Source organism: Bos taurus, chromosome 10 (assembly GCF_002263795.3).
Source record: "Bos taurus isolate L1 Dominette 01449 registration number 42190680 breed Hereford chromosome 10, ARS-UCD2.0, whole genome shotgun sequence".
Lineage (NCBI taxonomy): Eukaryota > Metazoa > Chordata > Mammalia > Artiodactyla > Bovidae > Bos > Bos taurus.
The window spans coordinates 47,620,121-47,646,142 of record NC_037337.1 but is presented as its reverse complement, the minus strand read 5'-3'; the positions used below and the strand labels follow the sequence as shown (position 1 = coordinate 47,646,142).

At 43.8% G+C, this 26,022-nt stretch overlaps 1 protein-coding gene and 1 non-coding gene across 10 annotated transcripts in view; both read left to right on the top strand.

Annotated features, from left to right (window-relative positions):
• Positions 1-26,022, top strand: part of TLN2 (talin 2) — a 495,231-nt gene that overhangs the window by 96,722 nt on the left and 372,487 nt on the right. The gene's annotated exons all lie outside the window — the stretch shown is intronic.
• TRNAG-CCC (transfer RNA glycine (anticodon CCC)) lies at positions 25,137-25,209 on the top strand. The gene has a single exon. It is a non-coding gene; the product is annotated as a tRNA-Gly (tRNA).

Genomic DNA, 26,022 nt, shown 5'->3' with positions numbered 1-26,022 from the left:
CTACAGCCACGAGGTTTGTCATAGGCCTTTCTAGTGAGGCTGCATCAGAGTTAGGACAGTAGCTGTCTTCCCCAGATGTTTCATTCATTGTAAATATTTCCGTGATAAGAAATACCCTCAAACACCCTCCTGAGAACAGAGGCAATCAGTTTAAGTAGCTCCCGTGATGTAGCTGGAGCGCATCACTACACCCATGGATTACACTTGGCAGCATCTCCTTCAGCCAGCTGCATGGCTCCCAGGAGACAGCAGGGCAGTTGCATAGGGAAGATGTTAGAGAAGGGAGGTGGGGGTTGGGAGGCCTTGTGCAGCAGCTGAATTTCCAGGGCTGGGTTTGGGCTTTGGTGCCTTGAGGTCAAAATCCAGCTGCTGCTGCTTGGACCTGCAGTGGTGAAGATGACTCAGAAATCTGGAAGGCGGCCATGGTGATTTCACTACTGGATCTGAGACAGTGCTAAAGTCCTCTGGGGTGGGCGTGGTTGTTGGGGGAATGTTTACTGATCAAGCGGATACAATGTGGATGCTGGTGTTCTGGGCCCCTGGGGTTTGCCAATTAGTTAGTAACTTGGGAGACATTTTATTTTTATTACTAAAAAAAGAATGAGTTCTAGTGGCAAAATACAAAACAAGGGCATGCATGCTCATGCTCACTTGTGTCTGTCTCTTTGCCACCCTATGGACTATATATAGCCTGCCAGGGGCTCCTCTGTTCATGGGATTTCCCAAGTGAGAATACTGGAGTGGGTTGCCGTTTCCTCCTCCAGGGAACCTTCCAGACCCAGGGATCAAAGTCATGCCTTCTGAGTCTCCTGTATTGCCAGGCAGATTCTTTACCACTGAGCCACCTGGGAAGCCCACAAAACAAGGGCGGATGATACTAAATAAATTCCATCTGACATGGAGGTTTTTGGTTTTGTGAATTACGTACCTTCAGAGAACTTATGGTCAAGGGCCAAGGTTTCTCCAGGGGTGCCCCAGGAGTTCTACTGACCCCACTTCTCAGAAGGGATGAAAACCCTCTCATTTCCAGAGGAGGGAATAAAGTCCCTGTTAGTTTTCTAGTGCTGCTGTCACACATGGCCACAAACTGAGTGACTTAAAACACCATAAATCTATTTGATCTTACAATTCTGCAGCTGAGAAGCCTGATACGAGTCTCAGGAAGCTAGAATCAAGTGCTCTGTTCCTCCGGGGGCTCTAGATCAGCAGTCCCCAGCCTTTTTGACCCCAGGGACTGGTTTTGTGAAAGAGTTTTTCCATGGACCAGGCAGGGGGTAGGGATAGTTTTGGGATGATTCAAGCACATTACACTTGTTGTGTACTTCATTCCTATTATTATTATCACATCAGCTCCACCTCAGATCATCAGGCATTAGATCCTGGAGTTTGGGGACCCCTGCTCTAGAGGAGAATTCCATCTCTTTGCCTTTTTCAGGTTCTAGAGGCCACCTGCTTTCGTTGGCTTGTTTCTCTCCATCTTCAAATCCTGCTACATTTTGATCTTCCGCTGACCACAGCTGGGAACGGTTCTGTGCTTTTATGGATCTTTTTGACTCTGCTGGACCCACTTGGATAATCCAGGAAAATCTCCCTACCTCAAGGTCCTTAAATTAATCCCATCTGCAAAGTGCATTTTGCTATGTAATGTAGCATGCACACTGGTTACAGAGATGAGGACGTGGACAACTTTGGGTACCATTATTCTGTCTCCCTGCAGGTCAGATGAAAGTGGTAACTTACCAGGTTTTCACTGAGGTTCGTAGTACAAGGATCCAGGTTTCCTGCCTGGTCAAGGCCCAGGTCTTTTCCTTCTGGCTGTTTGCCACAGTGTGTCGTGCCTGGTAGAGGTTGAGTGGTCTCCGTTACAGGCTGCACACTTTGCTGCAGCCAGTTTGTCCCTGGATAAGAGGCTGTGGGTATGAGAATAGAAGGAGCCATCCCTTCTTTGGTGGAAACAGGGCGGCAGCTTGGGAGCAGGAGAGGGGTGGGTGGCTGCACTCCCCAGTCTACCTTTGTGGGCAGGAGTTCATGGGGACTCTTAATCTTGTTGTATTGATGGTCTGTTGCCAAGGAACAGACACAGTTGAGGTAGCTAAAATGAAGCGGGGGTGGGGTGGAGTTGTGGAGTTGTTCTGTGCAATTGCTGATTGCAGCCAGCCTTTATTGAACGATTGCTGTGTGCCGGAGACATACCCACCAATGTGCTCTTTCGTGCTCTGAGACATTTCTGCCCAGTAATTGCTGATTGCAGCCAGCCTGTATTGAGGGATTGCTGTGTGCCTGAGACATAACCACCAATGTGCTCATTCGTGCTCTGAGACAGTCCTGTCCTGTGTCACCACGTCCTCCTCATCAAAACCAGACCCACTCCTCTGCCCACTCTTTATGCAGAGCCCTCGTACCTGAAGTTGCCTTCTCTTCTGCTCAGTGTTCTCACCTCTTCCTGGCTCAGTTTCAAATTCCTGGGAGATGAATCGCAGTGGTTGAGCTTGGCCAGATATTGACTTCGAGGTGGAAGAGGGGCACATCACCTGGGTCTGGGGGTGGGTGGATGGTGACAGGTGCTTTTCCTATGGGATGGGGGCCTTGCCTTATTCAACCAGTGTTACTGTAGAAATACTTTGCAAGTGGAATTTGAATTTATGTTGTTTTAAAAAGCTTTATTTTAAAATAAACTTACAGAAAAGTTGCCAGAGTACAAAAGAACTCCTGTATAGTCTAACCTTCATTCATCAATTATGACTATTTTGCCTCATTTGCTTTATTGTTCCATATTGATGCCTATTATCTTTTTTGAACCATTTGAAGTTACACATGTCAGCCACTTGACCTCTTAATAGCTTCTGCATGTCTTTCCTAAGAACAAAGACATTTCCTCTTTGTAACTATAGTTTAGTTAGTAAAACAGAACATACATAACATTTTCCCCAATCTGCATATCTTTTTCTTTAAAAAAATTGTTTTCAAATTAATTTTCATTGAAATATAGTTGCTTTATAATGAGGACGTATAACATTGATGTCCTATTGTTGAATATACAGTTCATGCCCCAATTTTGCTACTTAAGACAATAACATCCTTTATGGCCACTCTTCCCCTGACCTAGGATTCAGTCCAGGATCGTGCTGATTTTATTCAGTTGTCACATCTCTGTCATCCTTTTAATTGGAAACAGTCCCTCTGCCTCTGTGTGTGTGTGTGTGTGTGTGTGTGTGTGTGTTTGATGGCATTGACTTGCACTCTTAAAAAAATGTCAGTTACTTCCTAGCAATTTGGATTTGTATGATAATTCCTCACTAGGAGATTCCTCATGATTGGATGTGTTTCTGTCAGGAATGCTACATAAATGATGTTTTGAACCTTTCTCAGTATATCACGTCAGAAAGCACAAGATGTCTTTCTGTCCTACACTAATCTTAGCCGCGATCCTTTGGTTAATATTGAGCTTGTATTATTTAATCTGTGTTTCCCAGAGGAGGTGAGCATGTAAAGAGGACCACACCCTCCTTTAAAGGGAAGTCTGGTTTGCAGGTGCTCTTTGTACTTGGGACTTGCCTGAAGTGGGCACTCTTGTTCTCTGCGGGGTTTGCTCCTGAATGCAGGTGAAAAGGCTGATGTCCTCAGAACCCACTTATAGGAAAAACTTGCCTGAGGCAGGAACAGAGCATCCTCTCTGCCCTGTGGCAAGAGTAAATCCTGGAGACAGAACTACAAAAGCCTTGTGAACCCTGAGTTCCCTTTGACTCCATCTGACTGTCCTGCCTGTCTCCAAATTATGTAGGAGTGGAAAGGATCGATGAGGATGTGGAGAAATCTCTTGTTTACATGTGTTTGACAAATGCAAAAGATGATGATCCAGGCTGCCGCCGCTGCATTCTTCTTTTCATGATCTCTTCTGACATGGATTCTGACATTGAGCTGCTTGGGTCTGGTTAGCTTGCATGGTGTTGAATATCAGGTGTGTAAGCTCTTGGACTGATTGTGGGATTCTTAAGACCTAGGATGGTTGCTCCCAGCTCATTAAGCAATCATGGGATTCCTTGTAGATATAACTCAAGACTCAGGAGACTGCCACGTGGGAAAGATGTGCTGTTTAGAGCTCTGGGCATTTCAGTTTGTGGCCAGCATTACCTTTTTTTAAAAAAAAACTTACTTGGTTGCATTGGGTCTTAGTTGTAGCACATGGGATCTTAGTTGCCCGACCAGGGATCAAACCTGTCTCCCCTGCATTGGAAGAAGGATTCTTAACCACTGGACCATCGGGGAAGTCCTTGGCAATATTACTTTGATTAACGCTTATTCTGCTTCAAACTTCTTCCACTTTATGCGCTGTTTCCTGTTGAATATTTGACCTTGCTGACCCCTAGAGCTGTTGATCCCACTTTTTATTAAGAAGCAAACAACATAGCAACATGCAGTCTAGGGTCAGTAAAATAAGATACAAAATAAGATAAAAAAACAGGGGGGAAAGTACTTTTAAAAGTGAAATATAGTCAGTCAGTCAATTCAGTCGCGTCCAACTCTTTGCGACCCCATGAACCACAGCACACCAGGCCTCCCTGTCCATCACCAACTCCCACAGCTCACTCAGACTCATGTCCATCAAGTCAGTGATGCCATCCAGCCATCTCATCCTCTGTTGTCCCCTTCTCCTCCTGCCTTCAATCTTTCCTAACATCAGGGTCTTTTCAAATGAGTCAACTCTTCACATCAGGTGGCCAAAATATTGGAGTTTCAGCTTCAACATCAATCCTTCCAATGAACTCCCAGGACTGATCTCCTTTAGGATGGACTGGTTGGATCTCCTTGCAGTCCAAGGGACTCTCAAGAGTCTTCCCCAACACCACAGTTCACAAACATCAATTCTTCTGCGCTCAGCTTTCTTTATAGTCCAACTCTCATATCCGTACGTGACTACTGGAAAAACCATAGCCTTGACTAGATGGACCTTTGTTGACAAAGTAATGTCTCTGCTTTTTAACATGCCGTCTAGGTTGGTCATAACTTTCCTTCCAAGGAGTAAGCGTCTTTTAATTTCATGGCTGTACTCACCATCTGCAGTGATTTTGGAGCCAAAAAAATAGTCTGACACTGTTTCCACTGTTTCCCCATCTGTTTCCCATGAAGTGATGGGACCAGATGCCATGATTTTAGTTTTCTGAATGTTGAGCTTTAAGCCAACTTTTTCACTCTCCTCTTGCACTTTCATCAAGAGGCTCTTTAGTTCCTCGTCACTTTCTGCCGTAAGGGTGGTGTCATCTGCATATCTGAGGTTATTGATATTTCTCCCAGCAATCTTGATTCCAGCTTGTGCTTCCTCCAGCCCAGTGCTTCTCATGATGTGCTCTGCATATAAGTTAAATAAGCAGGGTGACGATATACAGCCTTGACGTACTCCTTTTCTTATTTGGAACCAGTGTGTTGTTCCATGTCCGGTTCTAACTGTTGCTTCCTGACCTGCATAGAGGTTTCAAAAATACTCATGAGAAACAGTACATCTTGACTATTCTACCCAGTATCCTGCTAAATATTGGAGAGGGGGAACATATAAAGGAATATGACACAACCCCTGACCTCAAGGATGTTGCCCTTTTCAAAAAGGAACTGTTTTAAAGATTAAACTGATTTATGAATTCATTTTTTTCTTAAATAGTGTTTTGATTTGTTCCAGGCAGTTGTAGTGCCTTAACTTATTTGTGGGGTTATCACTGCATGAATTAGAGCACATTTGTCCATGTCATCAGAAGAATTGTGATGGCAGACCTTCACTACATCCCAGAGACAGATGCTTGGAAAAATAAATATGCCTGGCCATATATTCCCAGGCCATATATTCAGGCTGTGCTTATGCCTGAATTTGAGTAAAAATTATGGACAGCCTTAGGGCAACTAGATTTGGAGACAGTCCATCTTTCCTGCTGCTGCTGCTGCTAAGTCACTTCAGTCGTGTCCGACTCTGTGCGACCCCATAGACGGCAGCCCACCAGGCTCCTCTGTCCCTGGAATTCTCCAGGCAAGAATACTGGAGTGGGTTGCTATTTCCTTCTCCAATGCATGCATGCATGCTAAGTCACTTCTGTCATGTCCGACTCTGTGCAATCCTGTGGACAGCAGCCCACCAGGTTTCCTTGTCCACAGGATTTTCTAGGCAAGAATACTGGAGTGGGCTGCCATTTGTCCATCTCTCCTAGAAGAATGTTAATAATTTAATCCCTTGTTTTGTGTCTTGGTATCAGCAAAAGCTTCTCTGAGTTGTTTATATGTTCTTAAGTTTTAAAGACACTGATAGAGCATCATTTGATTTTCTGCCTATGGTATTTTTGTATGAGGAAGGGGCTTTGGCCAAGTAAGCGTGACTTTCTTTTTATAGGATCCTCTGTATCTAATGTAGAAATGCTGGATAAATGTGATCTGGTGGTGGTTGTGATGGGGAATAGGTGTTGGGGAAGGTGTGGGAAGGGAAGGTGAGGCTGATGGATGCAAACAAAGATGTCCATAAAATGTGAAGAATAAGGTTTTGAGAAGAGCTAGGATAGATGAAAAGTAATACGCTGAAGGGACTTCCCTGGTGGTCCAGTGGTTACGACTTCATCTTCCAGTTCAGGGGATGTGAGTTTGATCTCTGGTTGGGAAGCTAAGATCCCACATGCCTCACAGCCAAAAAACTCAAACATAAAACGGAAGCAACGTTGTAACAAATTTAATACTTTTAAAATGGCCCACATCAGAAAGATCTTAAAAAAAAGAACAAAAAACCCTCTGAGAATGTAGTGGTGGTTCCTTTACTTTGGGATCTTCCAGGAAGGAGGAATTCAGGATTAGCAAGTTTTAGCTAAGTGATTGAGCTTTCCTTCAATTACAGGTGAGACTACTGTGTTTTTTTGCAAATGTCTGAAGTATCTTGTATACTTTCCCACTTAAAAAGGAGTAGATAAGCATCACAGTTTTATCTTTTCCCCTCTGTGACTCAGGATGCTGTGCTGACTTCAAAACCCTCCAGACTGATAAGAGTCCTTGGGTTGTTCCCCTCTCTCGTATCTCATTTGACCATCTGCCTCAGGAACCCCATGTGGGATGTTGGTTCCTGGACCAGGGACAGAACCCGTATCCCTGACATTGGCAGGCAGATTCTTAACCCCTGGACTACCAGGGTAAGTGCCCCTCTGGTGGAATTCATGTAATCACAGAGAACATGGCCACTTTTGAAGCCTCTGGTGATTTGAGGTGGTGCTTTGGAAAGGGTGCGCTAGCCGAGGATGATGCTCTGGCCACCTTCTCATTGTGTGACATTGGAGCACTCGGATTGTTTGTGCCTTCCTGTTGGGGTAGAAGAAGGATCAGAAGTCTGCATTTGCCTTGTGTTCCCTTCTGCCTCCTTTGGGACGCTGGGTTAGGATGTGTGTAGTTTGTAGCTGGAGGGTCCAGTTCATGGGTGTAAACCATGATCTGGGAAGTCTGATCTCTGAACTGCTGTTGGCCAGCTGCAGCACTGGTAACTCAACAGTAAACTTTCAACTGAGAATATTCGATTGTGTCAGAGGGCAGAGCCATACTGCCCGACACGGGTCACCCAGATCTGGGTTCAAATGTTACCTCACCATCTAATGGCTGCATGAGTGCAGGCCAGTTAGAGAGCTCCTGAATTGCAGTTTCCTCACCTGTGAAATGCTGGGAACCCATCCACCTGGTAGCGTTGCTGTGAGAAGGGGACTAAGCAAGATAATGCAGGTAAAGCCTCCATCCCCATGTCTGGCTCATAATACTTGTACAGTAAGTAACTGTCTTCCCATCTACCCTTGGCTTTTTTTTTTTTTTTTACAAGTATAGGTTGAATTTGAGCATATTATTGTCTGGAGTGAATCTGTTCTAAGCTTGCCTTACCAAAAGTTCTCCCATATCTACCCAGCATCACCCCTTTACTCTCCCACATTATAAGGCCCATCACAGAGTGGCTAAATCAAACATCTAAGTAAACAGCACTGAGCCTGCTTGTCTGCTAGAAGGGAGGATCCTGGTGAGGAAGGTGGCATTTAGATCTGCCTGAATTAGGTGTGCAGCTGCCCTCTGTCAGGCTAATACTGGGATTCCTTTATTTCCAGGAAGACAAATGGTAGGAGGCCAAGGGACAGCAGACCGGCCAATAGGTGTCACATGCATTTTGATCCTCAGTGTTTGTAGTTAGCATCTTCAATTATCCCAAGGGCCCTGAGACCCCCTGGGTCTGTGTGTTCCCTCATAGTTGGGGTGGGCATGGCCGGGGAGGGGGATGTGCCTCGGCCCTGGAGCCTTTACTAAGGGCTGATTCTCCCTAGGACTGAGGTCCTGAGCTCTTGGCAAAATTAAATTACAGTCTCTGCTTATGGCTGGACCTCAGCTGGCAGGGTCTTGGGGGTTTTAAACAAAAGCATGCGCCTCTCCAGAAGTAGATTAGGGAGATGTCCATTCAAGCAGGGGATTTGGATGTGTTAATTCTCAGAGCAGGTATCTGATTGCGAAAAGGACTGTGCGACCTTATTTAGAAAAAAGGTTGCACTCTGTTAACCTTTATTCCCTTAAGAAGGAAAAATCATTACATGGCAGAGGTTCAGGCCCCATAGGAGATTTTCTGGGTGATTCTCCATTTTGAGAGTCATGCTTCCACAGATGGGATAAATTGTCAGGAACCTCTGACTGTCCCCACGGTGTATTTTTTTGGTTGGAGGGGAAAAACATCTTTATTTCTTTCCTATCCTAGGCTTTTGTCCTTTCCTTCCTAGTCCTAGCAGATAAGGATAAAAAAAAAATTTTTTTTTTTAAAAGAGGAAAAAATACATACATTTGAAAAGACATTGCCCTGTCTCCTCCCCCATCTCACCTCCACTCCCCATCCCCCCTCCATGCTTATTGAATACTAGTAAGTGGTAGTCGATTCCCAGCAGATTCGCTGCAAGACAGCTGTGCAAGTGATGGGCCCCTGACAGCCAGGCAGTTTGGTTCCTCCCCTGAGCCTGCGTCACATGCCACCCCATCCTGCCGCCTTCCCCAGCCACTCCACTCCCAGCTGAGCCCTCCTCCCTCTCTGTTCCTCTAAGGCTTTTGACATCTGTTTCCAAGAACGCAACATGGGCTAAAGCAGAGCAAGTGACATGGAATGGGAAGACCTGAGTCCTGAGGCAGGCCTCACCGCCTCCTAGCTGCCACTGAGCCTGAACCTCCTTCACTGCACTTGCAGTTACACTGTGCTGTCTGGTCTTCCAGCTAGAAAATGGAAGTCCTGGAGGACAGGATGTTGTTCATCCTGTTATTTCCAGTTATTTATCCAGTCATTCATTTCTTTATACAGTTACCTTCCTAGGACTCAAGATAGAAAGATGAACATGCTGTGTGTGGCACGTGGTAGGAATTGCAAGCTGCTGCTCCCCCGTCCTCCTTTTTTTCATTTGAGTGATGTGATCCATGTTGAGGGAGCTTTGGATCTTTCTCCCCAGAGCATTAAATAGAGAGGAGGAGGACATGGCCTTGCTTATTGACCCTGACTACAATACCTAGTGAAAGTGAAGTCGCTCAGTCGTGTCCAACTCTTTTCGACCCCATGGGCTGTAGCCTACTAGGCTCCTCCGTCCATGGGATTTTCCAGGCAAGAGTACTGGAGTGGGTTGCCACTTCCTTCTCCAGGGGGTCTTCCCGACCCAGGGATCCAACCTGGGTCTCCCGCAGTGCAGACAGACGCTTTACCGTCTGAGTCACCAGGGAACCCCACTGAGATAGCATATTAAAAAGCAGAGACATTACTTTGCCAACAAAGGTCCATCTAATCAAAGCTATGGTTTTCCCAGTAGTCATGTATGGATGTGAGAGTTGGACTATAAAGAAAGCTGAGGGCTAAAGAATTGATGCTTTTGAACTGTGGTGTTGGAGAAGACTCTTGAGAGTCCCTTGGAGAGCAAGGAGATCCAACCAGTCCATCCTAAAGGAAATCAGTCCTGAATATTCATTGAAAGGACTGATGTTGAAGCTGAAACTCCAATACTTTGGCTACCTGACGCGAAGAACTGACTCATTTGAAAGACCCTGATGCTGGGAAAGATTGAAGGCGGGAGGAGAAGGGGATGGCAGAGGATGAGATGGTTGGATGGCATCACCGACTCAATGGACATGAGTTTGAGTAAACTCCAGGAGTTGGTGATGGACAGGGAGGCCTGGTGTGCTGCAGTCCAGAGGGTTGCAAAGAGTCAGACATGACTGAGAGACTGAACTGACAACACTTAAAAAAAAAAATTGGATGAAGAGTTCTTTGAATTCTATAGTGCTTTACAGTTTTCAAAAGTTTCACATACATGAGTTCATATAATCCCATAATAATCTTTTTTTCTTCCTACCTCTGTCTTGTACCCCCCACACCCCCGACTGGTAACTACTAGTTTGTCTCTATGTCTGTGAATCTACTAGGGTTTTTTTATTCTCTAGTTTGTTATGGTTTTTAGATTCCACATATAAGTGATATTATAAATACTTTTTCTGCCTGACTTATTTCATTAGCATAATACCCTACAAGTCCGTCCATGTTGTTGCATATGGAGAAATTTCTTTTTATGACTGAGTAGTATTCCACTGTGTATATACACCACATCTTTAAAAAATGCATATATAGATTATTTTTCAGGTTCCTTCCCATTATGATTTATCACAGGATAGTCAGTGTAGTTCTCTATGCTATACAGTACAACCTTGTTGTTCATTCATCCCATAGAAAGTGTTTGCATCTGCCAGTCTGAAGCTTCCAATCCATTCCTCCCCCACTGAGCAGCCAGAAGCCTGTTCTCTATTTGTGAATCTCGTTCTGTTTTGTACTTAAGTTCATTTGTGTCGTATTTTAGATTCCACGTTGAAGTGATCTCATATGGTTTTTATCTTTCTCTGTTATGACTTACTTCACTTGGCATAATAATCTGTAGTTGCTGCATAATAATCCATGTTGCTGCAGATGGCATTATTTCAGATGGCATTCTTTTTCATGGCTGAGGTATATTCCATTGTTCGTATGTACCATATCTTCTTTATCCAGTTATATGGTGATGGACTTTTAGGTTGCTTGTGTGTCTCAGCTACTGTGACTAGTACTGCTATGAACATCTTCATCCTAGTTGAAGATTTTCCAATTTTCCTGCCCTCTGCCAGGGTAAGCAGGGGTGAGAAGGGGATTATAGCTTACAACTTTTAATGAGATGGATAGAAATTGGGAGCAAGAGGCTGAATACATGGAACAGAAATGTCTCCTTAGATGTAAAGTGGACATAGAGAAACATGAAATGCTGGTGTTTCAGATGGACCCGGGTCTATCACCTATTCCATTGGAGATGGTAAACGATTACTTTTCCTTTTTTCTAGAAGCGATTTTGTGCATGAAAGCCTTGAAAGACTACATTCCACTCAGTCCCTTTTATTAAAAGAATTGCACTTTGTAGTGAGGGTGTGTGTGGCTGAAGAGCCCTTTCAAGACTGGAGCCTGGAGGCATTGGGCTGGTTAATTGCATGTTTGTCTTTTGGTTTCTTTCCAGTCTTTCATCATGGATGACCCCTTATCTATAATTTTTAGGCAAAAACAAAGAAAAAGTCCTTTTCCTCTTTGGTGTGTTTTATGAAGCTAAAGAGATAATGATCTAAGCACTAGCTTTGGTTATAGTTTGGTTATAGTTATAGTGGATGAAAAGGGTCAAGATAGATTCTACGACAGGTGTCAGCCTGTGGAGGCTGTGATTCTAGGCATCACGATGGTCAAGTTGATCAGCCTGGTCAGGTTAGCTGGGCTTCCTCTTTCTGACTCATTGTCTCCATGGATATCTTCTACAGCTGCTGGCATTTTCTAAGTACAGAAAAGAACTGACCTGTTTCTTGGGGTGAGGTATACAAAAAGTCTATGTGACTGATTTCCCAAGTCTGGCTGCACTTGAGAACCACCTTATAGTTTAGAGAGAAATGACAGGGAACCTCATCTAAGATTCTTGCTCATTAGGTTTCAGATGAGGACTGGAATTTGTCTCGTTTATGAGCCCCCTCTGTAGATGTCTAGGATGCTCAGTCAGAACTGAGCATCACTCAGAGTGGGCCACGGGCCCAGCCCTGTCTGCATCACCTGGGAGCTTATTAGAAATGCAGACTGTCAGGCTCCACCCCAGCTTCCAGCTTGTGTGTGTGCACATTAAGGTTTGAGAAGCTCTGCTCCCATGTGGTTGTGTGTGATCGCTGCTTGATTGTTCCCTGGCAATGGAATATTGATTCTATACATTTGTGTATTTAGTCTACTAATGCCTTTCCTCCTAAGGATGGGGCTGTGATTTGCATAGGTCTAATTTTTTTTAATTATGTGAATCACCTCTATGGATTGTGACTAATGTCTAGTTGTTTTGCCTGTTATTGTTGAGTACACACATACTCATTAATGTTTCATTTAAATATACTTGTAAAATGAACAATGTTCTGTAGCCAAATAAGGGTTCTCTGTGCTCTATTTTCATTATTCCTGCCTGTGTTCCCCATGATGTGAAGCAACCTCTGACTCTGTCTCCTTCTCTCACATGGAGGTGACTTGCTCCTCCTCTGGGCTATGATTTTTTCTCTAGTGTTGGACTGTTCCCGCACTTCCTCAGTGTGTTGAAATTTTGGTTTTCAAAAATGAGGCACTGGTTTTATTCCTAGCCGCATCCCCTGTGTCGAGGGCATACCTGGGATTCAGTGAAAGTTCTTTGGGGGAATAAATGAATGAGTGTTTATTGAGCACAGAGGAGTTCTGGTATTTCTTCTGTCTGTGGATGGTATCTCTGCACTTGTGTTTTTTTCTCTTACTTCCTCCCCAACATATCTGGGCATCACAAGTGAGGGTTACTTTGTTTTCTATTGGAGATCGTAGTACTTGATTCTAAGAAGATTAAACCTATGGAGGTGAAAAAAATTAGGCTAAATGGCTGGATCTTTAATTGGGTTGTTAGGAGGGCTGTTTAGAATGACTGTGAGTCACTCACAGCCTATTAGTATTTTTCTCAGCTCCTTCTGGAAGTGCCCTCCTATGAATCAATGGCTCCTGCATCCTTAGATGGGAAGAAGCTTGTGTCTAGGTCTAGCCTTATCTTTGGGTTGATGACTTTGAAATGATTTCACGAAGTTCTGTCCTTAAGTTGCAGCCACCCAGAACTCAAGTAGCCACAGGTCACTCAAAAACCTTATCACAGGATGATTTTTTTTTTTCTTCCTGAGAATGATTTTATGCCAGAGACCCCATAGTCAGCTTAATATAACCATAAGCTAAGTTGAGAAGGCATATTAATGTTGAAAATAAAAAGAAAAAAGAACTGCATTCCAGTATCCATATAATTTCTTCTTTTGGTAATGGGCTGTGGGTTCTTCTCTGTATTCTACATCACCTGGTCCTTCTTTACTGATGCCCAAGTCCTGATGGCTTTTAATTTGCTGTATGAAAACTAAGAACATCCCCAGCTTTGTGTCTTAATTGAGAAATTAAGTCTAGAATTGTATACCTCTTATAAATGTAAGTCAGAATTAGATTTTAAAGTAAATGCTTTGGCTCTTCTATCTAACCTGAACTTACTTTTCTTAATATCTCTCATGTAGGTTTATGGTTGTGTTTGCATTTTTTTGGCACAGTGGAGCAGCCCCTAGCATCATCCACTGGCCTATGAGATTATGTTAAAAAAACTCTGTCTTTGAGGTCATTAAAAGGCTGATAGGCTATTTATTTTTTATACTTTCAGTAACTACTTGAAATTTCTTACAAGCTTGTGCACAAACCCTGCATGGGTGAGGTGACAGGAAGGCCTTTGGCTTTGCAAGGAGCTGGGATGATACGAAGCAATCATACAGTGTAGTGAAGTTACTATGAAGGGTTAACTATTGAATGTGAAAACAGAACGCTGTCTCTACCCTTCTTTTATCCAGCTTCATTGTGGGATGAGGTGTATTTCACATTGTGTGAACTTTTCATTCAGAGAATAGGTTCTTACCCTTGAAAGCTCTTGAACTTAATTCAGTTAAAACCCTTTGGAAATCTGTCTAAATAGTTCTTCTGCTTTTTTGTTTCAAGCATGTGCTACAACAACATGTTTCCTGATAATTCAGAATTGTTGTCATTTCATAACTCCTGTGGTGCACGAGTGAGTGATTTGAGTAGAACTGTAGAATCCTACAAAGTAGGTCCTCACACCTTTTTTTTGTGCAGTTTTAGTGCTGAGTCTTTTGAGTCTTTCAAGCTCCCTCCAGGTTAGCAGTCAGTTCCCCCACTGTCACTGTGCCTGTCCTTTCTTGACTAGTGGCTACTTACTCTCTGGCAGAGGGCCACTTGGCAAGTTTGTTGGAATTAAACATACACAGTGGTCAACAATTTTGAGTTCAGGTAAGAGAGACTTGCTTTCAAGTGTTGGGGGTACTTCGCTGGTAGCCCAGTGGCTCAGACTCTGTACTTCTAATGCAGTAAGGCAGAGGATCTGGGTTTGATCCCTAATGGGGGAACTAGATCCCTCATGCTGCAACTAAGAGTTCTCAGGCCGTAACTAAAGATCTCACATGCCGCAGTGAAGATCGAAGATCCCGTGTGCTGCAACTAAGATCCAGCGCAGCCAAGAAAATATTTTTTAAAAAGAAACAAAGTGTGATAAGCTATTGGACAATGCCTTCATCTCCCTGAAGAGATTTTTTTTCTTTTTTAAATATGCTTCTGGGTTGGTGGCTGTATCCTGGAGAGCCGAGATGGCCACAAGCCTGACCTCTGTCTGAGTATACTTCACAGGAGTACAAGGTGCATCCTGATGTCAAATGACCCCCAACACCTGGTGAAATCTTTTCCACAGAACTTATCCTTTCTAGGAGATTTTTTCCCCCTAAAGTTCAGTTCTTTTTATGGATAAATATTCGTTACTGATCATTACCTTTTAGGAAGAGTAGGGAGAAGTTGGTGGAAGAGATGAAAAATTGTTAAGAGAAATTTGGCAAAACCATTCAAGGAGTTAATAGGCTCTGAGAGCTGTTTAAAGGTTACTGTTAAACAAAGAAATGTATTGATGGAATATAGTGGAGTCTTAAGTCATTGATGATGATATGACCAGTGAAAGAAGATTGGATCTTTGCTCTAGTACCTATTAAGACAGAATTACAGACATGCCATACTAACTTCATGGAAGATTCTAGGAATAACTTGATGACAGTTTTTCCCCCCGGGCCTGCATTTGTATTTGCAGTCTAATCTTTCTGCTCTCAGACATTATTTTTACTTAAAAACTTGAATAGAGAAATGGCCTGGATATGACTTGAAACCAGGCTTCTTTTAAGCAAACATATTTTGAAATTGAGAGAAAGGTGGTTGAAAAGTTTAGTTTGCTAAAATTTGTCATTCCTTCAACATTCTTTCCTCACATTGTTTCAAAATTGCAATTTTGGTGAAAGTTAGAAGAATGAATGTCCCAATGGGTGATAACCATTGGTGGGTTGTTTTTTTTTTTTTTTTCACGTTTAAAGTGTGTGTAGTAGGACTTCCTGGCCAAGACGGTGCCACAGACCTCACTGGGGAACCAAATATTCATTGTCTCTCGTTTGCTCATTATACAGGGAGGTGCATTGTGTCTGGCCTCTGTGTCATAAAACAAGAGGGCACCTTTGTTGTGGATTAAATGGGGATTCAGTTGGGCAAGGGCAGTCTGACTTGCCTTTTTGTTGTTGCTGTTTTAAATTTATTTGACCACATTAGATCTTTGTTGTGAAATGCAGGGTCTGTAGCATGTGGGATCTAGTTCCCTGACCAGGGATCGAACCTAGACTGCCTGCACTGGGAGTGCAGAGTCTTAACCACTGGACCACAGGGGAAGTCCCTGACTTGCCTTTGTATTCATGGTGCCAAAACACAGCCAGGCTCACAGAAGGCAAACCTAAAACAAGGTAAGGGGAGAAAGATTATGTTTAACAAAACATCCTTAGAAATGGCTGAGAAAGACCTGGAATTTCTGCTGTGGCCATCCGAAGCTCTACCAGTTCTTACTTGGAGTTGAACATAATGTAACATTCCTTCTTGAGGGAGCACTACTGGGAAAGGAATTTTTGCTTCAATTGAGTAACTTTGTCCTGCTATTTAACATGCATAGTCTTCTTGAGCAGTTAAAGATGCAGAAGAAAGATATCATTGTTTCAAGACAGTTCTCACAAGCCATCTTTTCTGAACCTGATCTTGAGAATTTGGGAACCTGAGGGGGCTTGCATTCTTGGCAAAGCACTTCTGTTCCTCACTAATAGTGCCACTGAGAAAGGCATTTTGTGTACATTTGGAAGTGTAGATATATTCTGCTTAAATAAAGGTTCAGTGTGCCATGGGCATGGTAGAGACCATCCCAGTGAGCAGACTTTTTTCAAAAGGCTGAGAGAGACTGGGCCAGGTAAGCTTCCCTCCATGCATTGTTTAAGAAAAGATTTGTCTGTACTCCTGGCTTCCATTTGGCTGAAGGACGTGGGTTGGGCCATCGGATGGCATACTCAGGACTATACAAAGTCCCCTTTGTTCCCCTTCCTCCTGAGCCGGTCACATGTGTCTCTCGGCTTGCATTTATCAAACAAGCCTTTGGCGGAGGCCATGGGGAAGGCTGGGGTGGACATTCATGACTGGCCATTGAGAACTTCCGTCAGTTCCGTCCTTGCTAGGCTTGTGCTGAAGGGGGTCACCCTTCCGTGGGGTTGCTTGGATACCAACCTGAGGTGGGTTTTTTTTTCCCATTTTTTTTTTTCCTTTGAGGTATAATTGATATACAACATGTTAGTTTCAGGTATGCAACATAATGATTTCAGTATTTGTATACACTGTGAGATAATCATCACAGTAAGTTTAGTTAACATCCATCACTTTATATAGTTAGATTTTTTTTTCTTTCTTGTGATGAGAACTTTTAAGATCTACCTTTTAGCAACTTTCAAATATGCAATATAGTATTATTAACTGTAGTCACAATGCTGTACATTATATCCCTAGAACTTAACTTATTTTATAACTGAAAGTGTGTATTTTTTGGTCTTCTTCACCCATTTCTCGTACTCTGTACATTTGCCTTTTCTAATTAAAATTTTTTTAAACTGTAGGATAATTGCTTTACAATGTCATATTGGTTTCTACCATACAACACCCTGAGGTTTTGATGGATTCTTCTCAAAATGAAGCTTGTACTTGGACTGCCCTGGGAAAACCTTTATTCTTTTTTTTTTAATTTTTAAATTATTTTTATTGGAGTATAGTTACTTATAATGTTATTAGTTTCTACTGTGTAGCAGAGTGAATTCTCCATTTAGGTCTCCACAGAGCACTAAGTAGTTCCCTGTGCTGTAAGGTAGGTTCTCATTAGTTATCTATTTTATACATAGACTCAATGGTGTATATATGTCAGTCTCAATCTCCCCATTCACCCCATCCTCCCTTTTACCCTGGGTATCTGTATGTTTGTTCTCTACATCTGTGTCTCTATTTCTGCTTTGTAAATAAGATAGTCTATTACCGATTTTTCCCATATATGTGTGTCCATATGCTTGCATGAGTGCTTGCTCAGTTATGTCTTTGCAACTCCATGGACTGTAGCTTGCCAGGCTCCTCTGTCCATGGAATTTTCCAAGCAAGAATACAGGAGCAGGTTGCCATTTTCTACTCCAGGGGATCTTCCCAACTCAGGGATCGAACTCAAGTCTCTTAATTCTCCTTCATTGGCAGGCAGATTCTTCAGCACTGTGCCACCTGGGAAGCCGCATTGTTCATATACAATATTTTATGGCTGAGTAATATTCCACTGTATGTATATGTATGTATATACATACACCGTATCTACTTTATTAAACCTTAATTCTTGATTAGAGCTTTTCATGATTCAGCCACTCTCTGCATTGTAAAGCCATCTGCGGTGGTGCAGAATATCTAAGTCACAGAAGTGACTGTATATTATCCTGGGGAAGGAAGAGGCACAGTGAGCGGGATTCATCCCCATTGATGTGGGTTGACCTGTGGAAGTGGTTGTCTTTTCTTTGATTGCACCTAGTTTTACTAGCAGGATTTTAGGGTGGTAAATGATTTTATGCTGTATCTAATGAAGACTCTGATTGCTCCGTAGTTAGTTTTTAAAGATGTGATTGGAAGAATCTCATGACTCTGACAGCTGATTTTGGAGAGGTTGATTTCCAAGGTAGATAACTAATAAATGGACATCATGTCCATAGAGGGTCAGGTACTACGACACTGGCTGAAAAGCACTGAAGCATGGTTAGGACAGAGTAGGGTGTGTGGGATGCAGACAGCTTGGCATATGGCATGGCTTTGTGGTCTGCCTTGCCCTCTTAGTCCTAGGCTTCTGATGGGCCCAGTGAGAGACGGCTCCACCTTCAAGAATGGAACAGTCTTCTTCCCCTGGTGGTCCCCTGGTTAAGAATCTGCCTTGCAATGCAGGGGACATGGGTTTGATCCCCGCTCCGGGAACTAAGATCCCACATGCTACTATGCTGCAACTAAGACCCGACACAGGTAAATAAATAAGTGAGTAAATAAATATTAAATAAAAGAATGGGACAGTGTACTGCATTGAATGGGAGATAATCACCACAGCTTTCCTCAGCTGCATGAAGCTTTACAGAATTGGGGATCTATTTTCCTTTACAAGGCTGTTTACTTCCTTCTTTTTAAAACAAGCCCTGTTTTTCTTGGAAAAGACCTTGTAGCTTGAATTTTCTAACTTTGACAGCTTTTCTTAAGTGCCATTATAGAACACAGAGTTGCCAAAAACAAATGCTTGGATTGCCAGCTTCCCCTTCAGGGGATATAAATTGAGATTTTTAGGCTTTGATGTTTCTGAGGAAGGTTGTCTTTGTGACATAACGGGAAAAGCAGTCGGTAAGGGGTCAGCCAGGGTGGCAAGCCTGTGCTGCCCACTGGTGCTTGACCTTGGACGAGTCATTCCAGGCTCAGGGTGTCAGATTTGTTGCCAGGAAGGAGCACTGGGCCGGTGATGGCTGGGCTCTCCTGAAATGATGAATTTCGGAAAGGAATTCACTGCACTCTGGACTCAACAGTTTGTTATCACAACTCTGCAAGCATGCGTGCTACGTACTTTCAGTTGTGTCCTACGCTTTGTGACCCGTGGACTGTAGCCCCGCCAGGCTCCTCTGTCCGTGGGATTCTCCAGGCAAGAGTACTGGAGTCGGCGGCCATGCGCTCCTCCCGGGGATCTTCCCGACTCAGGGATCAAACCCACGTCTCATATCTCCTGCACTGGCAGGTAGGTTCTTTCCCACTAGCGCCATCTGGGAAGCCCCTATCACAACTCTATTGATCCACAAAAACTCTTGTTGTGTCTTCTGTTGCTTGGCTTCTGGCTTAGCTGGAGGATGAGACAGAGGGGCGTAATCAATGGCTCTGCATCCACGTTTGGAGATGGAATTTGGAAACATGAACACATAGGCAGGCTGTGAGAATTGCCACTTGTAAAATTGCAGGGCAGTGTGAAATATAAAAACTGGGTGATAAATGGTCTTAGACTTTACTTTCATGTCACCTCTGTCTCCCTTTCTTATTCTTGCATTCCTGGTAACAACTTTGAGGCTAATCCTTATATTTTAGATATCATAAAACCTAGAGATGGGTTGGAGGAAAGTAACATGGTAAAGCCTGAAAGGCTTTTACTTTACAGCTGTTTTTGCTGTGTTGTCAAATACCACTCTATTAGCTGCTCATTCTTCCAAGGCCAAGTGCTTCATACCTCGTGACCTGGCCATGCTCATCCATGTTGCCTGGATTTATGTGGCTGGTTTTGGAGCTGCAGCAGAGTAGATACACTCCCTCCATAGCCATTTAAGACATCTTATTTACTTTTTAATTTCAGAAGTAATGTGTTTACTGTAGATAATCTCTGATAATGTAAAACATTTAGAGAATAAAAAGCACCCACTCAGTAAAACAAATGGCCTGACTCTGCACAGAATTGACCCTAAATTCTGTGTCTGTGATTCTGAGGTCTGAACTCACCATCCTCAGGCACTCAGTAAGGACTTAACTAGCTGTCTTTTTTTTTTTTTTTTTTTGATTTATTTATTTGGCTGTGCTGGATCTTCGTTGCTGCTCGGGTTTTTTCCTCTACTTACGGTGAGCCGGGGCTACTCTGTAGTTGTGGTGCGCAGGCTTCTCACTGCAGTGGCTTCACGTGTGGTGGGACACAGGCTCTAGGGCACAAGGCTTCAGCAGTTGCCGCACATGGGCTCTAGAGCACAGGCTCAATAGTTGTGGCACACAAGCTTGGTTGCTCTGCTGCATGTGGGATATTCCCAGATCAGGGATCGAACTTGTGTCTCCTGCATTGACAGGTGGATTCTTAACCACTGAAGCACCAAGGAAGCCCTTAACTGCATATCTTGATGTGATTTGTGTTTATCGTACACTGAGCTTGAATCCTCCACTTCACCTTTTAGCATGGACTTGTCTACTTAACCCAAATGTGCTTTTGTACATTGAGAGAATTCTTAAGCGCGCAGTAGATTTACTCACTGTCACCACCTTCTAAAGCTCCTTAGGCAACTGATTTTTTTTTTTTTTTCTGTAGAGTGAAAAGGAAATTAGAGTGCCCGCCCTCCTCCTCAGCTTTTCCCTTCTTAGAAATTCCCAGGCATCCTGGTGACCATGCATGCGCCCGCGGCTGTGCTCTGTGGAGCTCCTCTAGTATGCCTGCCCGTTTCCTCTCCTGGCTCTTTTCCAGCTGGGGCCTTTCTAGAAGGGTTTTTTCTGGCTCTGAATTTCTTGTGGTGGTTCCTCCTCTTCCTCCTCTGTCCTGTGAGCTTGGCTGAGGACAAGGAAGAGGAAGGAAGCCCCACTGAGCTCCTTTAGGAGCAGGTGTCTGTCCTGTAGTGCGGCTTACACTGCTTCCTCAGTTATCCTCTCTCCTGACAAACCTCCCTTTGATTCCTAGTTTTCAGCAAGCTGTGCAGTATCTAAGACTGAAGAACCTGAATTGAGGGAGAAAGAGTACCTGTATTTTGGTTCTGCATCTGGCTGTTTTTTTTTTTTTTTGATAATTGCATTCCTGAGCCTTTATTTATCCATCAATATAACTCATCACATGGAGAGCTCGTGTAGAAACTGTAAAGTTGTAAATTTGCAGAGATTGTTTTCCAACTGTTCTTTCTTTCCTGACACACACAAGGTAGATGCCCTGGATTTTATGTTTTTGCTTAATTCTGATAGACCCTCAAGAAAATGGAGAGCGATACCATGTTTAAGGTTTGGAAGACTATGGCAACCTACTCCAGAACTCTTGCCTGGAAAATCCCATGGATGGAGGAGCCTGGTAGGCTGCAGTCCATGGGGTCGCTAAGAGTCAGACACGACTGAGCAACTTCACTTTCACTTTTCACTTCCATGCATTGGAGAAGGAAATAGCAACCCACTCCAGTGTTCTCACCTGGAGAATCCCAGAGATGGGGGAGCCTCGTGGGCTGCCATCTCTGGGGTCGCACAGAGTTGGACACGACTTAGCAGCAGCAGCAGACTTAACATTAAGAGATTCCCCTCCCCAAGTTAACCTAAAGGTTCAATACAGTCTCAATCAAAATCCCAGAAAGGTATTTAAAAAAATCTTAAGAACATCAACAAACTATAAAATTTACATGGAAATGCAAAGGACTTAGAGTAGCCAAAATAATTGAGGGGGAACATAGTTGGAGGGCTTACACTATGTAATTTAAAGACTTACTATGAAATGGCATAGATACAAGACAGTGCAGCATCCTGTAAGCAGACAGACTTGATCCCTGGGGCAGGCTAGAGAGTCTAGAAACTGTTGTTAGTCACTCAATAGTGTCTGACTCTTTGCAAACCCCTGGACTGTAGCCTGCCAGACTCCTCTGTCCAGGGAATTCTCCAGGCAAGAATACTAGAGTGGGCTGTCATTCCCTTCTCCAGGCAATCTTCTCAACCCAGGGATTGAACCTGCATTGCAGGCAGATTCTTTACCATCTGAGCCACCAGGGAAGCCCAGAGAATCTAGAAACAGACCACAGATCAGTGGTCCATAGACTTCCACCAGAGAGACAAACTAATTCAATGGAGAATGGGCTGGATTTTCAACAAGTCATGCTAGAACTGTTGTGTATCTAGATGGAAAAAAGGGAACCTTGATTCTTAGGCTATACTGTAATTTAAAAAAAAAAAAAAAACGAACTTGAGGTAGATCATAAACAGATATTTCTGATAGCTCATTTAGGTAGACCCTAATAGTTGATTCTTTTGTAATCAAAGGACTGACTACATTTTATTGTAATCATGTAATCATGAGGGCGGAGAAGGCAACAGCACCCCACTCCAGTACTCTTGCCTGGAAAATCCCATGGATGGAGGAGCCTGGTGCGCTGCCGTCTGTGGGGTCGCTAAGAGTTGGACATGACTGAGCAACTTCACTTTCACTTTTCACTTTCATGCATTGGAGAAGGAAATGGCAACCCACTCCAGTGTTCTTGCCTGGAGAATCCCAGGGACGGGGGAGCCTGATGGGCTGCCGTCTATGGGGTCACACAGAGTCGGACACGACTGAAGCGACTTAGCAGCAGCAGCAGCAGCAATCATGAGGGAGGAACAGTGTGCTGAATGCTGAGGGGGTAGCAGAGGAAGAAGTTGTTTTTTCTCTTTTCATTCTGGAGCATTCTTAACACTGCTATTGGGTGATAACATAAGCAAAAAACAAAACCCCAAAGCCATGTTCTTGGTGGTACCTTCAGAAAGTAGATTTTGGTTCTCTTACTGTCCTCTTCCTCTTATTTTACAACTGAATCTCACTTTAGCTTATGCAGAGAGCTCAGGAAAAGTGGTTTCAAACCTGGTTTACGTTCATTTAAAGAAGCCTATTTTAAAATGTACTCGGAAATGCTGACATGTAAGCAGTCCTGTGCCGTCACGTTAGTAAGCAAGGACTCCTCCTGTTTAGCTAGTGTTCTTCCGGCAGTTCTGTCCTGGGGTTCTGCCCACTGGGGCCCACCTGCCCTCTAATTGGGGTCTGGGGGTGGGGAGCACAGCTGGTGGGTGACCCCTCACTCAGCGCTGTGATTTCTCTGGTGGCCCCAGGCCGGTGCACTTCCTGGACTTCTCCCAACCACAGTGTTGGCTCTGTCTTCTTGTAGGCACGAGTATTAGATGTTAAATGAAATTTCAACTCGGTCCCTTCTGCATGCTGGGTTCAGGACTGCTTTGTGACATCGGTAGAAATTAAAGAATTCATGACTGATATGAGGAAGGGTGAAAGAAGTTCTCCATGCAGCCCATTTGCCAATCTCTGATGTACAGTGTGGAGTCTTGTCTGCCTCTCCCCTTTAGTGTGGAGGGGAGAAATTTGCCCCTTTAGGCATCCTGGACTTGGTTCTTAGGTTAATCCAAGGTCGTTGAATGCTGTGAAGCAAATGACATGATAGCTAAGTCAGTGATAGACCTAGAACCGTTCTTTCCTTTATTTTTCTTAAATATTTAGAGAGCTTTACTTTTTGGCATTGTTCTAAGATGTGGGGAACACCGTTTTGAGCAAGACCCCTAAGATCGGGCCCTGGTGGAGCTGACATTCTAGTTCCCGGTTAAAGGCTTCCTGACATACATTCTCCCTTGTCAATTTCCTGAAGCGTTCAGCTCAAATCCAGCCAACCACCATCTCTCTACGAGGAAGCGACCTCTCTGTTCTCTGAAATCATTTGTGTGCCTTGCTCGGTCTGAGAGCGTGGCATTTGTTACAGCACATCGGATCGTGGCACTTTGTGGAAGAGCCCAGGCTACCGTCCGGAAAAGTGGACCTTTTTTGGGTGTGGTGGGAGGAGAAGACTGAGGAGAGTCTCTGGGGTACCTTCTAAGCAGGGAATGTTCCGCAAATATTTATTGAGCAAGTTCATATCTGCATGGGAGCATCACTCAGATCATCCTACAAACAGCCAACTGGAATCCAGCTCTTCAGGCGAACTTTTTGAATTCTTAGGAAATCTGCTGAATGTAGGTAAGGTGAGAGCCCTCCTGCCAGGAAACCCTTTAGTTTGTTTCTGGAGCTTTCTTAATAGGAAAGTGCACCCAAAGGTTGAGGGAATCTTAAATTGGCAGTGTGTTTGAAACAAGTAACAATGTGTTGTGACCTTTCCCTGGGGTCTTGCATACTTTGATGTGGCAGAAGCAAGCATTTCTCTGTAGTTATAAATAGCTGTGCAACTGGAGAGTTACACTCTGGGGCCCCAAGTTAAAACAGCTGATTTTGCTTCTGTTGTAGAGCCAGAAAAACATCTTTTTGGAATCACGTATGAGTAGAATGGCATTTAGACAGGATATTAATCTTCCTAGGAATTATACCAGGAAAGCAGAAAGCTTCATTTTAATCCTACAGTGCTCCCTGTTGTTCTTGTTTTGGGCTTGTATATCTGTTTGTTGATGAGCATATGTGAAATGATCCACAGATTATTTTTTTTAATTTTTTACTGGAGGATAATTGCTTTACAATGTTGTGCTGGTTTCTGCCATACAACGATATGAATCAGCCACAGGTATACATATATCTCTACCCTCTTGAACCTCCTTCCCATCTCCCACCCCATCCCACCCCTCTAGGTTGCCACATATGGAGATTCCTTAAAAAACTAGGAATAGAACTACCATATGACCCAATAATCCTGTTTTTTTAAATTTATTGTTGACAAATAATCAAACATCTTAATTTTTCTTTAATTTAAAAACACTTGCTGGGCTGTGCTTAAGTAACTTAAGGGTCAGTAGGGACCTTGATGGAGAAGGCAATGGCACCCGACTCCAGTACTCTTGCCTGGGGAATCCCAGGGACAAGGGAGCCTGGTGGGCTGCAGTCCATGGGGTCGCTAAGAGTCGGACATGACTGAGCGACTTCACTTTCACTTTTCACTTTCACGCATTGGAGAAGGAAATGGCACCCCACTCCAGTGTTCGTGCCTGGAGAATCCCAGGGACGGGGGAGCCTGGTGGGCTGCTGTCTATGGGGTCGCACAGAGTCGGACACGACTGAAGCGACTTAGCAGCAGCAGCAGGGACCTTAAAACCATTTAAGCTGGTGTATCCCAAAGAACTGATCCATGAATCATTCTAAAAGTCAACAGGAGGGACTTCCCTGGTGGTCCAGTGGCTAAGACTTTGCACTCCCAATGCAGGGGGCCTGGGTTCGATCCCTGGACAGGGAGCTAGATTCCACATGCAGCAACTGAGACCCAGTGCAGCCAAATTAAATAAATGATTAAAAAAAAGTCAACAGGAGAAAAAATATAAAGATACTTTCTATTAAGATAAATGTATTCAAAGCATCACCTTTTATTGAAAGATGATATCCGTTCTACATTTTAGGTTTTAAAATGGCTGGTTTTAATGAAATGATGGCTTGAGGTTGTTTTCTCAAGGGGGAGGACATTGAAGGGAAAGTTATCGATCAGCATAGCTTAGGGAGGAGTGGGGATTTTCTGCTGAGGGATACCACTCCTCTAGTTTGGTAACCACTCATTTAGTTGAAACCCCATTGGATGCTTGAGTTGTCCTCCTCCTATTACCAAGTCCCCATCCAGTAGGGATATTTGCACTGGAAACCCAAGACAGGTTCTCCTCTGGGCAGCTGTGGCTAAGGCTGGAGAAGAATTCATGTTCTGTAGACTTTTGCAGTCATAGCCCAGAGAAATGGCTGGGAGACAGAGCACAGGTGGGTGGGAAGTGCGGGGTGGGCTTTGGGTGGTTGGTTTGATTGCTGTGACTAAAGCAGAAATGCCCATGAGCTTGAGTTACTGCTATGAATTAATTGGGTGGTAATTAAATGCTAACACGGTAGATCAGAGGAAGTGTGGAATTGAGGCATAATAAAATGTGGCATGCCTAGTAAGCAATTGAGTTGTCTTCCCAAGGATGTAGGAAGCACCCGGCAGGAGAAGCACAGATGTCTTTAACAAGCTGTTTTTTGGGGACTGTTTTGCCCTTTTGTCTTGTAAGGAAGATAGATGAGGTGTTTCTCT